General features: G+C 35.8%; 1 protein-coding gene across 6 annotated transcripts in view; it reads left to right on the forward strand.

The window, feature by feature from the left end:
• The window catches only part of LOC121726676 (AF4/FMR2 family member 4), a 229,147-nt gene that overhangs the window by 89,564 nt on the left and 127,191 nt on the right, over positions 1 to 12,392 (forward strand). For 3 of the 6 annotated variants that reach the window (XM_042114138.1, XM_042114141.1, XM_042114143.1), the window contains exon 1: positions 9,185 to 9,393. The exons of 2 other annotated variants lie outside the window; for them this stretch is intronic. The gene's annotated coding sequence lies outside the window, so the exon portion shown is untranslated. Of the gene's footprint in view, positions 1 to 9,184; positions 9,394 to 12,392 lie in introns of those variants that run through there. One more of the 6 variants, XM_042114139.1, reaches the window with a different exon arrangement.

Raw genomic sequence — 12,392 nt, forward strand, 5'->3', positions numbered from 1 at the left:
GTCCAGAAGCAGAGTAGACAGAATTATACCAGAAGTTCCGCTTCTGACGCAAACTTGTGATATGATATTTCTTAGAGTAGCTACTTGTTTCTGTGTCGCTTTATAAATTGCTGTTAGGATTGTGTTTCTGTTTTGTGGTATGTATTGCAATTTGTAAGTGTAGAAAAAGAGTCGCTGAATGTTATTTGGAGATTACCATTACTTCAGCAAATATTATGTGTTATTTGTATCTTTTTAATGCTTAGGTTAGGTTAGAAATTAATCTATGGGTTCAGATTTTCAGAGAATAAGCAAGTCAATAATTCTTTTCGGTGCTTAACATTTTTTTAATATTAATTATACGTTTATAAGGCGTAGAATTAGTAATTTGTTTTATTTCGAAATGGTATCCGAGTACTTAAAACCGACCAAATGATGAATATTTCTTAAGCCGAGAAAGCCACTCGTATGGTCTCGGCTTTAATCGTTTTCCATTACGGTCCTTAAAACCAATGTCAGCTATGTGGCGTATCGGATTTGTTTGGATTTACTTTACTTGAGTGGTATACGAAATCGTTGGACAATTTTACTGTGCAATTCGTAATTGTTCTCAACTGTAAATTGGTGGTGTATAAATTCTTTTGCAACCAATATTTTTCTGTAATGGCTGTTAAAATGAAAATCATTATAGAGAAAAAACATGTTTTTTATCTAGTACCTACTGTGAAAATGTTTCCCCAAATAATAATCTCATGAACTTACTCTCGAGGAAAATGAAAACGGCTTATAATTAACTGATCACCAGAAATAGTAACATTTCACAGACATAAAATAGTAAACGATCACCAAAATACAGACCACTATTTTAGTGTAAAATGATAACCAAAATCTCGCTATTCTATGTACGTAAAATGATTCCAAATAAATCATGTGTCCGGTCCCGGTGCACCAGAAGGTGGCAAATATTTAAATTAATTATTTCCTGAATTAAACGATTTTTTTTATTGAGATTAACAAGAAATATAGAGTGGAATGCACAAAAATAATTATGCTAATATAATAATAAGTTTCAATAAACAAGACGCAGCTCGGAATATTGAAATAACGCAGGCCTTTGGTTAAAATAAATTAAAACTAATAGGTGCTCATATTTATGTAATAACTTTCAACGCCGAGTAAATATGACAGTGACAAAGCAACAAGTCCCTTCTCGCTATATCTGTAGTATTCTATTGCACCGTCGTCGCGTCTAGCTGAGGGATGGCGAACCTTTTCGCATTAACGAGGCTTTTACGGAGGAAACCTTTAAGGAGTGAGCACACTGAGACGGGCCGTGCCGGGGCTTAGCGTGCCGGGGCTCATTGCAAAAATCCGCCTCCATACAATTTGTATGGAAGCGGCTGCACGTATCGCACACTGTGTAGGGGCGCAGCGGATTTCCGCTTCCATACAAATTGTATGGAGGCAGAATTTTGCGATGAGCCCCGGCACGCTGAGCCCCGGCACGGCCCGTCTCAGTGTGCCGACTCCTTTAGCGAGGTCATAGACGTGCCATCAAATAATATTTGTCTTTCTGATCCTAATGCGTATTCGGAGGTACCCCAAGCCTAATTTGGCGCACACTAGGAAGTGGTGGAATTGATAAACCTTGATTTTTTTGTAGAATGTATAATGATTACGATAGTTATTTTGAGATCAGTGGTGTGCTCAAAATTGTATGTCGCGACTCGCGTGCCATTAGTTCGCCATCCCTGATCTACGGGGAGTAGGTAGTGGGGGAGGAAACATATCGCGCTCTCAACGCCATAATTATTTGAATACTTTGCATTTCGCGTTTCGTATAGAGAAATAATCGTATCCGAACGACGTAGTATTTTTCCGTCTGGCTGAGCTGAGCGGGGGTGCCCTTATCGCAGTAGTTTTCAATATTTCCACTCGTGTATCGACGTGCTCTCCTCCTGATTTTTGATTTTCCTGCATTAGGGGTTACTATATTTTACTCCCTTGCTTTATCGATTACGGTTATTGCATTAGTCACATTTGTGTGTACGAATTTACTTTTTTTTGACAGGATGCATTTTACCAAAATCGTTGCAACAAAGTTTATTGCCTCCTCGAACTGGCAGCGACGATACCTATAAATATGTCGCATCGAGGAAGTGAAAACAAAGAGATTATGTTAAAACAAAGGACGTTTAAAAATAATTATACGTCGGGTACGGGATTGTTGTTATTTCTCTGTTATTGCGCTCCGCCAGTTTTCCCCCACTCTAAATAAAAGAGCGCCATTTCAGATGTCTTTGTTCGCGGTCCGCGCGTTTGCGATACGCTACAGCACGCTAGTCGGTACACGTAAGTGCACACGTCCTGCGCCGCGCCGCCTCCTCGCTCGTCACAATGTTTACTTGTGATTATAAATATTTCTGCATTGTCTATCCTACCTCTTGAGTAATTAACTAGCGTACCTCTTTGTACTTCAAATTTTTTTATCCGAGGTACGCTGTGTTTTATTATTTTAAGTGCGGATGGTATTGTACTTGTTTATGGCTTTAATGATACTTATGAAATGTTTGTTATTTCATTTCATCGCTCGCCTGGACAAAGAAAACATACCTCCCAGACAAACTTCTCGTGTAGCTACCCCGAAATCGTTGATCGTTTGCTTAAACTAAAGTAATAGGTTTTGTTCCAGTGCTCAGTAGTTCTAGAGAATCTAGTATCTTAAGTTGGAGCGTAACATTTCTAAATTCTTGCCGTAAAACTTTACTATCACTTTATGTGTTAACAGCTGTTTCTAGAGTACATCCTCTAACTTAGAATTCGCCAAGATAATTATTTCTTCCTTCTACTTTTCTTAACATCTAATAATTTACTTGCGAATATAAATTAAATTTAATCTGTGCTATAACATGACGTGCTTAATAATAATCGGTAATGGCTTAACCTTTTCACTACATAATATTATAAAACAAAGTCGTTTTTTCCCTCATGTCCCTTTTAAAACTACGCAACGGATTTTGATGCGGTTTTCTTTATTATATAGTTATTAAAGAGTAAGGTTTATAAGTATAATAACATTCATTAAATAGTGGAGAAATACTGTTAATTTTGGGTTTTCTAATGTGATGTCGTAAATAATTATTAAGTACATTTTTTTTCGCTTACATTGCAAATGCAATCTGAACCCTATAACGAGATTTATCAAAATAATGTACTAAGTATTGTACCGATCAATGCGGGCCACGGGTAGTAATGAATATACTTAATTAAAAACTACTAAATCGATATTAATCATTTCTTCAGTGAGTGACATAGGCTATAATATATTTTATACCCGTGCGAAGCCGGGGCAGGTCGCTAGTCTCTTTATAAATACCACTTGCTACATATTTTACGCATTATAATTTTCTGAAGGTCTATAACGTCTGTCGCAAACCGTATTAAATTTAATTTTAACGTAATTAAACTTGTATCGCAATTAGGTGTATTGAATTATCTGACGATAGGATACCTTTGAAAGCCATTTGCATAAAACGTTGCTTGATGAGAATCCGCTGCTTAAACTCACCTTGGGGCAAATAGTCCTTGACATTGAACAAAGTCTCATTGAATGTTTAAATAAATTGGTTCCCATTTTGCACTGGATATAAGTATTTACATTTCGAATTATGCATAACATGTTAGCGTGCTAACATTATTTGCATTGAATAGTTCTAATAGTTCATTCATAATTTATGTCAGGTAGCAAGGTACGCCGAATGTAAACGTTTTTACGACGATTTAACAGAGGGCTATAATTTTAATTTAAATGTAAAACCCAAAATAGATATACCAAAATTTTACTAAAATGCTTAATGCTTGTTAGTTATTACATTGTCTAGTGAGACGTGAACACCAATAGTGTAAATACGGAAAAGGCTTGAGTGCAAATATGCCGTAAATTTGATACGACTGCTGCGCAAATTCGTTGAGCTAGTTCTCCATATTGCGAAGAAGCCTGGATTCGGTGAACCGGCGACCTATTTTATTCATAAACATCACTTGAACCGCGCCAGCCGATACGAGACCATTATCTGAAGTGATGCGCCAACCGTTTTGACGTCAGCGACTGACATCTTGAAAAAAATAGGTGTTTGATGTAAATATGGACACTTATCTCTTACGGCCGTTCCCAGTATTTGATCTATCTCTGGTTTTGCCCTACTAGAGATAGGAATAGCTCACATTAGACATTAGAGACATATAATATTTTATGTCAATTCAATGTTAGCTGCAATCGGTTGTATGTCAAACCAGAGATAGATTGAATATTGGGAACGGCCGTTAGTTCTGGGAGAGCATCAGTGTTTGTTGGTTGATATAGTATTGGAATTTTCGCTTTGTCTACAAATACATATTGTTCTTCTCTACATATTATTCTCTGAATCTTAGGAACCCCATTTTGTCCCACCGTCCCCTAGTTGTAAAGTTTAATTTGCGGTTGTTGGTGCTCACAATTGAGAATTGATTCTTGTTTTGGGTACATTTTGTTTCAATCTAATAACCTGCACAGTTTTGATAAACATTTGCAAATAATGCACAGGAGTCAAAAAATGTCGCGTTTGAAGTTATTTTTGTTTCTTTATCAAACATTAGCAATTTAAATTAAAACCTACATCGACACCGGAAACTGCCTAATTAGCCTCAAGTCAACGCGAGGGGTTTTATAATCTGTTTAATTGTACATTTTCACAAACTTGTAATTACATTAGAATAGCGGTTTAATGTTGTTCTTTACTACTGCCAATCCCCGGGGCTGCGGCCGTTTACGTGCATATTTAAGCTGAGATTCGGTAAGCCTCCACCCGCGCCCGCCTCGTGAGGAAATGAGATTCGCCCTCCTCAATATAATTAATACTATCATCATATGATTACTTAATGCTGCTTTGTGTATACCTGTGAACTGTGATGTATTTTGTTTCTCAAAAGGTGTTTTTTTAGTGTTTGATCAAAATTATTTAAGGATTACCGGAATAGTAAATTTTCTATTTCAAATTTGCTGAACGGGTAGAAGGAGCGAAGTAAATAAGCCAATATTTTATTCGTAAGCCTCACGCGACGTACCTACTACCTACCTCCACGGCGAGAGTGTTCTCTTATATCTGGGCTAACGTTTAAACTTCGACGATATCATAGAATGCAACAGTAGGTGCTTTGTATGGACTTTGAATGCAACTTCAGCTCGGTTAAACTATTTTAGATGAGCGCCACTGTTAAGATTCTACATATTTTGGAGCATAGACAAAATAAGGTTTTTTAGTTTTATCAAAATAATCTGATTCTAATATAACAATTTGTTATTATGAATTACTTTAACCGTTGTCTCGTTTCTCCAATGCCGTCATATTTCTTTCCAAAGAAACCATAAAAAAGTTATCGCTAGGAACATTATTTTCTCCCCCTAAAATTAACGCTATTGTCCTAAAAGCCCCAAAATTAATTAGTATACGTTATAAATTTTTAAGCATACATTATTCTTCAGACACAATACGAAATACCCTTATCCCCTGAGAAGTTTCCTAAATGTTGACAAAATATATCTCGCACCTGCTCGTATGAAGGGTAACACAAAATAAAAGACATTCCTAACAAAGGACGCCGAGAAACGCATACGAATTCACGTGAAAGCTTCGCCGGGTAGAATACATAATGTAAATTCTAATGGAATTCTTAAAAACCCAATATTTATCAATCTCGAGTCTGAATTATCTCGGAATATAAAGCCGAAGGATAATCAAGTGAAAGTGGATTCCGTTAGATTAGGTACCGTGTGGTTGTGCACTTAATTTTGTTATAATTTGATATATTGTATTTCCTTAATTTCCTTAATAATTAAATAATAAGTTCTCAAATTACACTCTGGATTTGTGTTGTGTTTGATTTCCACTGTTGGGATGTAGCTCAGTTTGGGAGTTTCTGTTCATCAACCGTTGGATGAACCTTTAACATAATATGGCAATTTACCACTGTCGGAAGAAGAAGAATACATATTTTTGACACTTGACAGATGTCAAGTGTTTGCTGGCCGCTTTTTGCCGCGGCCCGGGCTTGATGGCATTCGAGAAAATTTTGTTCTGATAATTTTTCCTTGAAAAGGCTTTATCCAGCTGGAATTTCAAGTTTATTTCCCTTTTGGTTTTTCAATATAATCGCTGTGAACTTTTTGTGTGGTCGGCCGACCAAAGTGTATCAAAATTCAAGAGTACTTCAGCTACGCTCCGGAGCGGACCACGCGCTACAGAAGACAATCATCTTGCTCCTACAAGATCCAACGGGCTTGCTGCTACTGCAATTGCCTGAGGAGCACCCCCTGTTGACTATGGAACAGGTTAGTCGGGCATGATACGGATTCCGGAGTGTCTTTTTTTGAGAACTTTGTATTATCCCGCAGGCAATTTAGCTATTTACACGCTATTGCCTTTCTACCGTGTGTTTCGGCTTACGGCGATGTTTACGGTAGTGTGTGTGAAAATACTAATGTGATGACGAGTGTCTATAAAATACTATTATTTTAAAAATTTTGGTTCCACTACTTGATAGGTTTAGGTCCCTACTCCCTAGTAGTCTTTAATCGTCACTATTTAAATCTTTGAACAAGTTATTGAAACCTGACACAATAAATAAAATAATTATGATTTGGATATAACCCAGGATTGATTGATTTCTAATTGCAGATTTTATATATACACCTTCAAGGAAAATTTTTAACATTTGTAGACAGTGAGTCACGGTCATCGTACACTTTATAGGGTACGAAGAAGAGGCACATAAATATACTTACATCGGGTGAGGATAATCGGTTGTAAAAAGTAACGTCTTAATGAGTCAGACCCATTGGGCCTTACTACCTTTAGTACTTATTGTCCTCCGAGGTTCGATTAGGCTTACTTCATATATATGCAAAATAATCCATACAGAATAATTGTAAAAGATTTTGCCTATGCTCCTACCATAACTAAAGAATTATTTTTATAAATTATTATATTTACTATCTCTGTAATAGTGAAATTTCCAGAAGAAGCTGGTTTATCCAAATGTATGTCCAATTATCCAAATTATAGAAGGTCCCAATTTAGAATTTGAAATGTCAACCATAGCCTATACCCATTTAGCAGTCCCCGCAATTGCCAGATAGGCTTCAACATTTTTAAAAGCAATTGCAAGAATAAATTACTGCGTATAAAATGAAGCCAGCAACTGTGGTGCTCCCGTATTGGTAGTAAATTTCTCCTCGCCACTCCCCCGGGATCATCCGCCTATTTCCGCCCCGGCCGCGACGACCGCTCCACTTGTCGTGAAATTTGGGTCACCTCGTATTAGTTATCTATACGGCGTTCGTGTGATGCCCACAAAATCCTTTGTTAGCATGTAAAGTGTGCACGCACCTAGCGTATATTTATATCTATTAAATGTGAAAATAAATACACGAGACCTTCGAGCGTCAATATTTCACGATTTCATATTATGGTTACTCAATTTGGCGGTGGTTCTATGTAATGATTCTCTTTTATCGTTATACTCGGTACTATCTGCCTTGTGTCATGTGCGCCTTTTATATTGCGTTTGAGGGACTTTCATTTTTATGAATGTCGCTTCGGTGGAAAAGAACTAGAAGTTATATTATGAATCCCCCTTGACTGCGTAGTGCGTACTTTTTCACTTAGAAGTCTTTCCTTTTATTTCTCCAAATTCTTTGATTAAAATTGTTCAAATTACTTATAAACTTTAAAGCCATTATTATTTAACATTTTTATTTGTTAATACATATAATATCACTGTCACGAACTATGAAATGCTTAAATATTATTATACAATTAGTTCCAAAATAATTCAAAACCTAATTTACAGTATCATTTCGTAGTAGACTAGTGTTACTAAACCTTGTTTGTGATGTTACGCAATAAACTGAAAATACCTTTACCCATAAACCTATCGCCGTTTATCTCAACGCGACCTTTCCCAGGAAAACAACCATAAAATCTCAATGAACCTATACATTCATCAAAAGTAGAACCGTCTTAATCCGACAAAAATACACTGAACTACGCGGTATCTTGCAAAAACGAAGCAGACATTTGGAAAAGGACATCGTATTTTCACCGCTGTATGGTCCATTTTTATTTAATAAAACTTGATAGGACAAAGCTTTTACGACCTTAAAATTATCATAATATGGTCCACATTTGAAAGACTATAAATATATCACTTTTTGATCAGCTCGGGAGAAATATCGGCCGAGTTGAGGGAATCCTGATCGTGTTACCGAGTGATAGAATTGCATCTCGAATGTAGCACGTGCAGGACTCTGATTCTGATGTTCGGAAATGGGCGCCAGGCTCATTACGAAGAGTGATATACCTTCGTCTGTGTTGGTACAATATTCAAACGCATGCCATTACTTTGCCAGTAAATTGCTTTTGTTTGTGTTTTAAATTATCGCATGCATTGGTGCGATGGTTTCCGTATGGTTGGAATAAAAAAGATTGGTAATTTTAGAAATAAGGTTTAATTGAAGTCTTTGTTGACTATTTTCTTTGGCATTTAATATTATAAATTGTAACACAATTCGACTTTAGAGATTTCATGAACTGAAAGTAATAAATTCACACACGTTCTGTCCCGCTTTTCATGTTCTGGTTTTTACATTTTCCCTTTTATTGTTTTACCGTTATTTGACGAGCTACGCCTGAAAAGGAGTCCATATTATTTTCCATCACATTTTTATTGAACTACTTATGTATGTATACCTTTATGGATTTGAAAATTAGTGTTTGTGGCATTTTTTGTTTTCTTTCCTATTTTATTTAGAAACTTATTGACTTTTGACTTAGATCGTTTCTAATAATTACATCTTCGTATTAGATGTTCTCGAGCGTTTGAATTTGTGTAGGGAGATAAATCTTGTTGATATCACTAACGTAATTGATAGGTCGATCATGGTAATTGAATGGAGTATTAACATAACAATTGAGTTCGACGAGAGATTGTTACGAGGCTCACGAAAGCGAAGCTGACTATGCAATATTAAATTATTTGGAACGTTTACAACATAATAGAGAGCATTAGTACGATCCACTTTTGACATCATTATCTGTGTAGCCAACTCACGATAACCTGCGATCGGCGTGCGACGCTCCCGCCCCGCCTCGAGTGCCAGTCTCGCACTACGTCGCCCCTCGAGCAGTCGCGTCGCCGTTGTCTTGCCGCCGCTCGCACTCTTTTGGCGGGACGCGGGCGAACGTGACGTGACTCGGAATGCGCGCGTGTTGTCAACGCGCCCGACTCGCCTCCGAAGTGAAATCTGTGGCTACGAACACTTGGATTGCAGTGTTGGATCGAAGGATGTAATAGTCCGCTGCGCTGTGAATTTTTTTCGTAAGAAATTCAGGACGGATGCGGTGTCCATGATGTTGACTCATGCATGACGTGTTTATCGCTAGAACTGGGATTACGATTGGTGGCTTATGAACGCTTCGATCGTTTTTCATCTAAATTGCTTTTTAGTATACTTAAGGCTATTTCAATCGTCTTTTTCTTATCCTGAAGTAATGACGATAAAATAATATTATGATTTATAACTGCAGCGTCTTATAATGTTTTGGCATCTCGATTGTTGACAATATTCGTTTCATCAGCATCATAAGCGAGCGTTGTTGTTTATTTAAAAAGAATGTTCCTCCGAAACTTCTCAAATCAAATATTGTTCTTATTATAAAGGCTTTTAAAGTAAAATGGATTACGTAACGACTTCGCCGTGACCGCCACAAAGACCCATTTAAAGTAGTAATATTCAGAAACAGCTTTTTAAAAGATGATAGTGAAATGAAGTAATATTTAAAGTAACTATAGCAGATAATCACAACAACGAATTGGAGTGACTTTAATTAATTATCATTATTATCATAATCTACGAGCTTTAAAGTATCTAGAAGGGATCAAGTACATAAGTAAGTATTTGATCCCTTCATTTGGCAATCGTGGTATTTTTCGCTCAGTATTCATTTTCTTGGCATCTAAAGAAATGAATCCTCACAAAAGCTAACAAAAGGATTTTGTAACCTAACAATGTCGTTAACAGGTAAAATGTTATTGGAATGTTCTTAGAAAAAGCAATTTTAAAAATAAATATCGATCTGGTCGCGGCTACAGAGCTTAAAGTACTAAATCCACCGCAACAATAAATCTAGAGAGGAATGCAAAATGTCTACATGCATAAAGTCGCTTAATATGCTCATCAGGAGGTATTAAAATTAACCACATAAATGTAGGTTAATGGATGGAATGTGTGAAAACCTAAAAGGAAAGATTTGGCTATAGCTGAATTTCCTCGTACGAATGTACCTACTTAGCGCGAGCCTTGGCTCCGATTCGTAATTACCATAGTCCCATTTAGTGTGTTTATTTTGTTAACATCGTCAATTACGTCCAAATTGTGGCTTGCGTTCATATTTTTGTGAATAAAATAGTGGCGTGAACTATTCATATACATTTGAATAAATCTGTGATTTTTTGTGTTGCTTTACAATTATTTGTTGAACCACGACATTAAATTGTGAAACAATATGCGTTCCTAACCTATGTAATGGGTTATTTATTACCATTTCTTTTCTTTGTCCTTCAGTCGGTGGGTAGGTTAGGTTATCATAAAGACGACGAGTATGTAACTCGTCGTCTTTATGTATATTATGCCAAACAATTTTTAAAATATTTTTTTGTAATTTACGCGTGTTGCTTAACTTGTAACGATTTGACATTACATTTTTTCATTATTATTGATTGGTCACGAGACTTTATAGGTGTATCAAACAATATCTGTTGATCACGCAAGCCGAAAAAAACCCGAGCAATACTTAATACTTATCCTGTATTATACCCGGACGAAATATAAATAGTATTTTGTACGCAGAATCCATCAGCAATTCATTTCTTGGCCAGAAACCCTTTAATTACATTGTCGTGACTTCCACTGGTGCTTTCTCCTTCTTGTGTTTATGTTGTCGTTTTATATGATACACGTAGACTACTTTTAGTCAGATACGATCTACTTAACCTTACTGATGTTATTTCCCTTTTCAAGTCGAGTTTAGCTTCTTCATACACTTCGTAGCATTTATCGCCTTTAGATCTGTTATTCAAATCCGTGATTTTAGTGTGCCTGACAATGCATTTACATTTTATAATATTGCTGCAGTTTGGCTATTTACAACCGGTTTTACTTTTAAAATGCCAATGTGTCGTCGTCCGTAGCGAGTATCGGCAACCTAATGATTATTATTATTTTCATATTGTTCGGCATCACTTCTTTATTCTTACTTTCTCTCTCGATTGAGCTGATCACGTCGTTTCGCTCGGAAACTATTTCTTTGTTTTCGTGTCATATAATAGGAAAGTGATGTAGAAGTATGTTTTGTGTACATAGTTCAATGTTGCGTTTTGCAAACGCTAAGTACCTACATGGATTAATATATTGAGCACGCTTAGACTTCGGCGTTCGAAGCTAAGATAAATTGTTCACAATCATGCACTAGTAATTATTAAATGCATTTAATTAATTTCTATTTATATTTATCAGTATAATTACAATGTCTCGGTATATTTACTCGAGATTTATTTATAGTTATTAACTTTTTGTTTGTTGTATTAACATAGAGCGGAAACGAGGTCGCCGCTACTATAGTCTGTTCCAATGTAATATTATGTGTAGTTGTAACTAGTGAGTGTGTGTACCGGCGGGTACGTCGCTCGCACACATAAAGTATTCTGTACGTGTACTGCATCGGATATGCCAAAACCTCGCGTCTATAATATTTTGCTGTGAAAATTATTTGCTCAACTTTAAGTCAACATTGAACAGGAAACTTTAGTGTTTAAATATGTACTTCACTCGAGTTAACGTTTAAAAATGAAATAATTGCAAAACTTCACGCTGATTACTAGTTTTTATTTTATTTTTTATTATAAAATTGGGGCCGTCTATGGACTGTTCGTCCATATCCTTTTTTTGTTATTTTATTATTTAGATTTTTCGCACCAAGGATAATTGAAATAATATTATGCATTTTAATTAATTGTGGTCCATCACGCCATGGACCGCCATATATATATATATATATATATATATATATATATATATATATATATATATATATATATATATATATATATATATATATATATATATATATATACTATATATATATATACTAGAATATATTATACATATAGTAAATAAATATATATTTATTGTTTTATAACTTACATAATAATAATATTAATGTTTTGAACGGTGAGGTCCCAGTCAGTGTGGCGAATATACCCGCCATGTGGCTTAGGACTTTATCGTTCCTGTCTTTTATAGCCATTTTTATGTTATA

Source organism: Aricia agestis, chromosome 4 (genome assembly GCF_905147365.1).
Source record: "Aricia agestis chromosome 4, ilAriAges1.1, whole genome shotgun sequence".
Classification (NCBI taxonomy): Eukaryota; Metazoa; Arthropoda; class Insecta; order Lepidoptera; family Lycaenidae; genus Aricia; species Aricia agestis.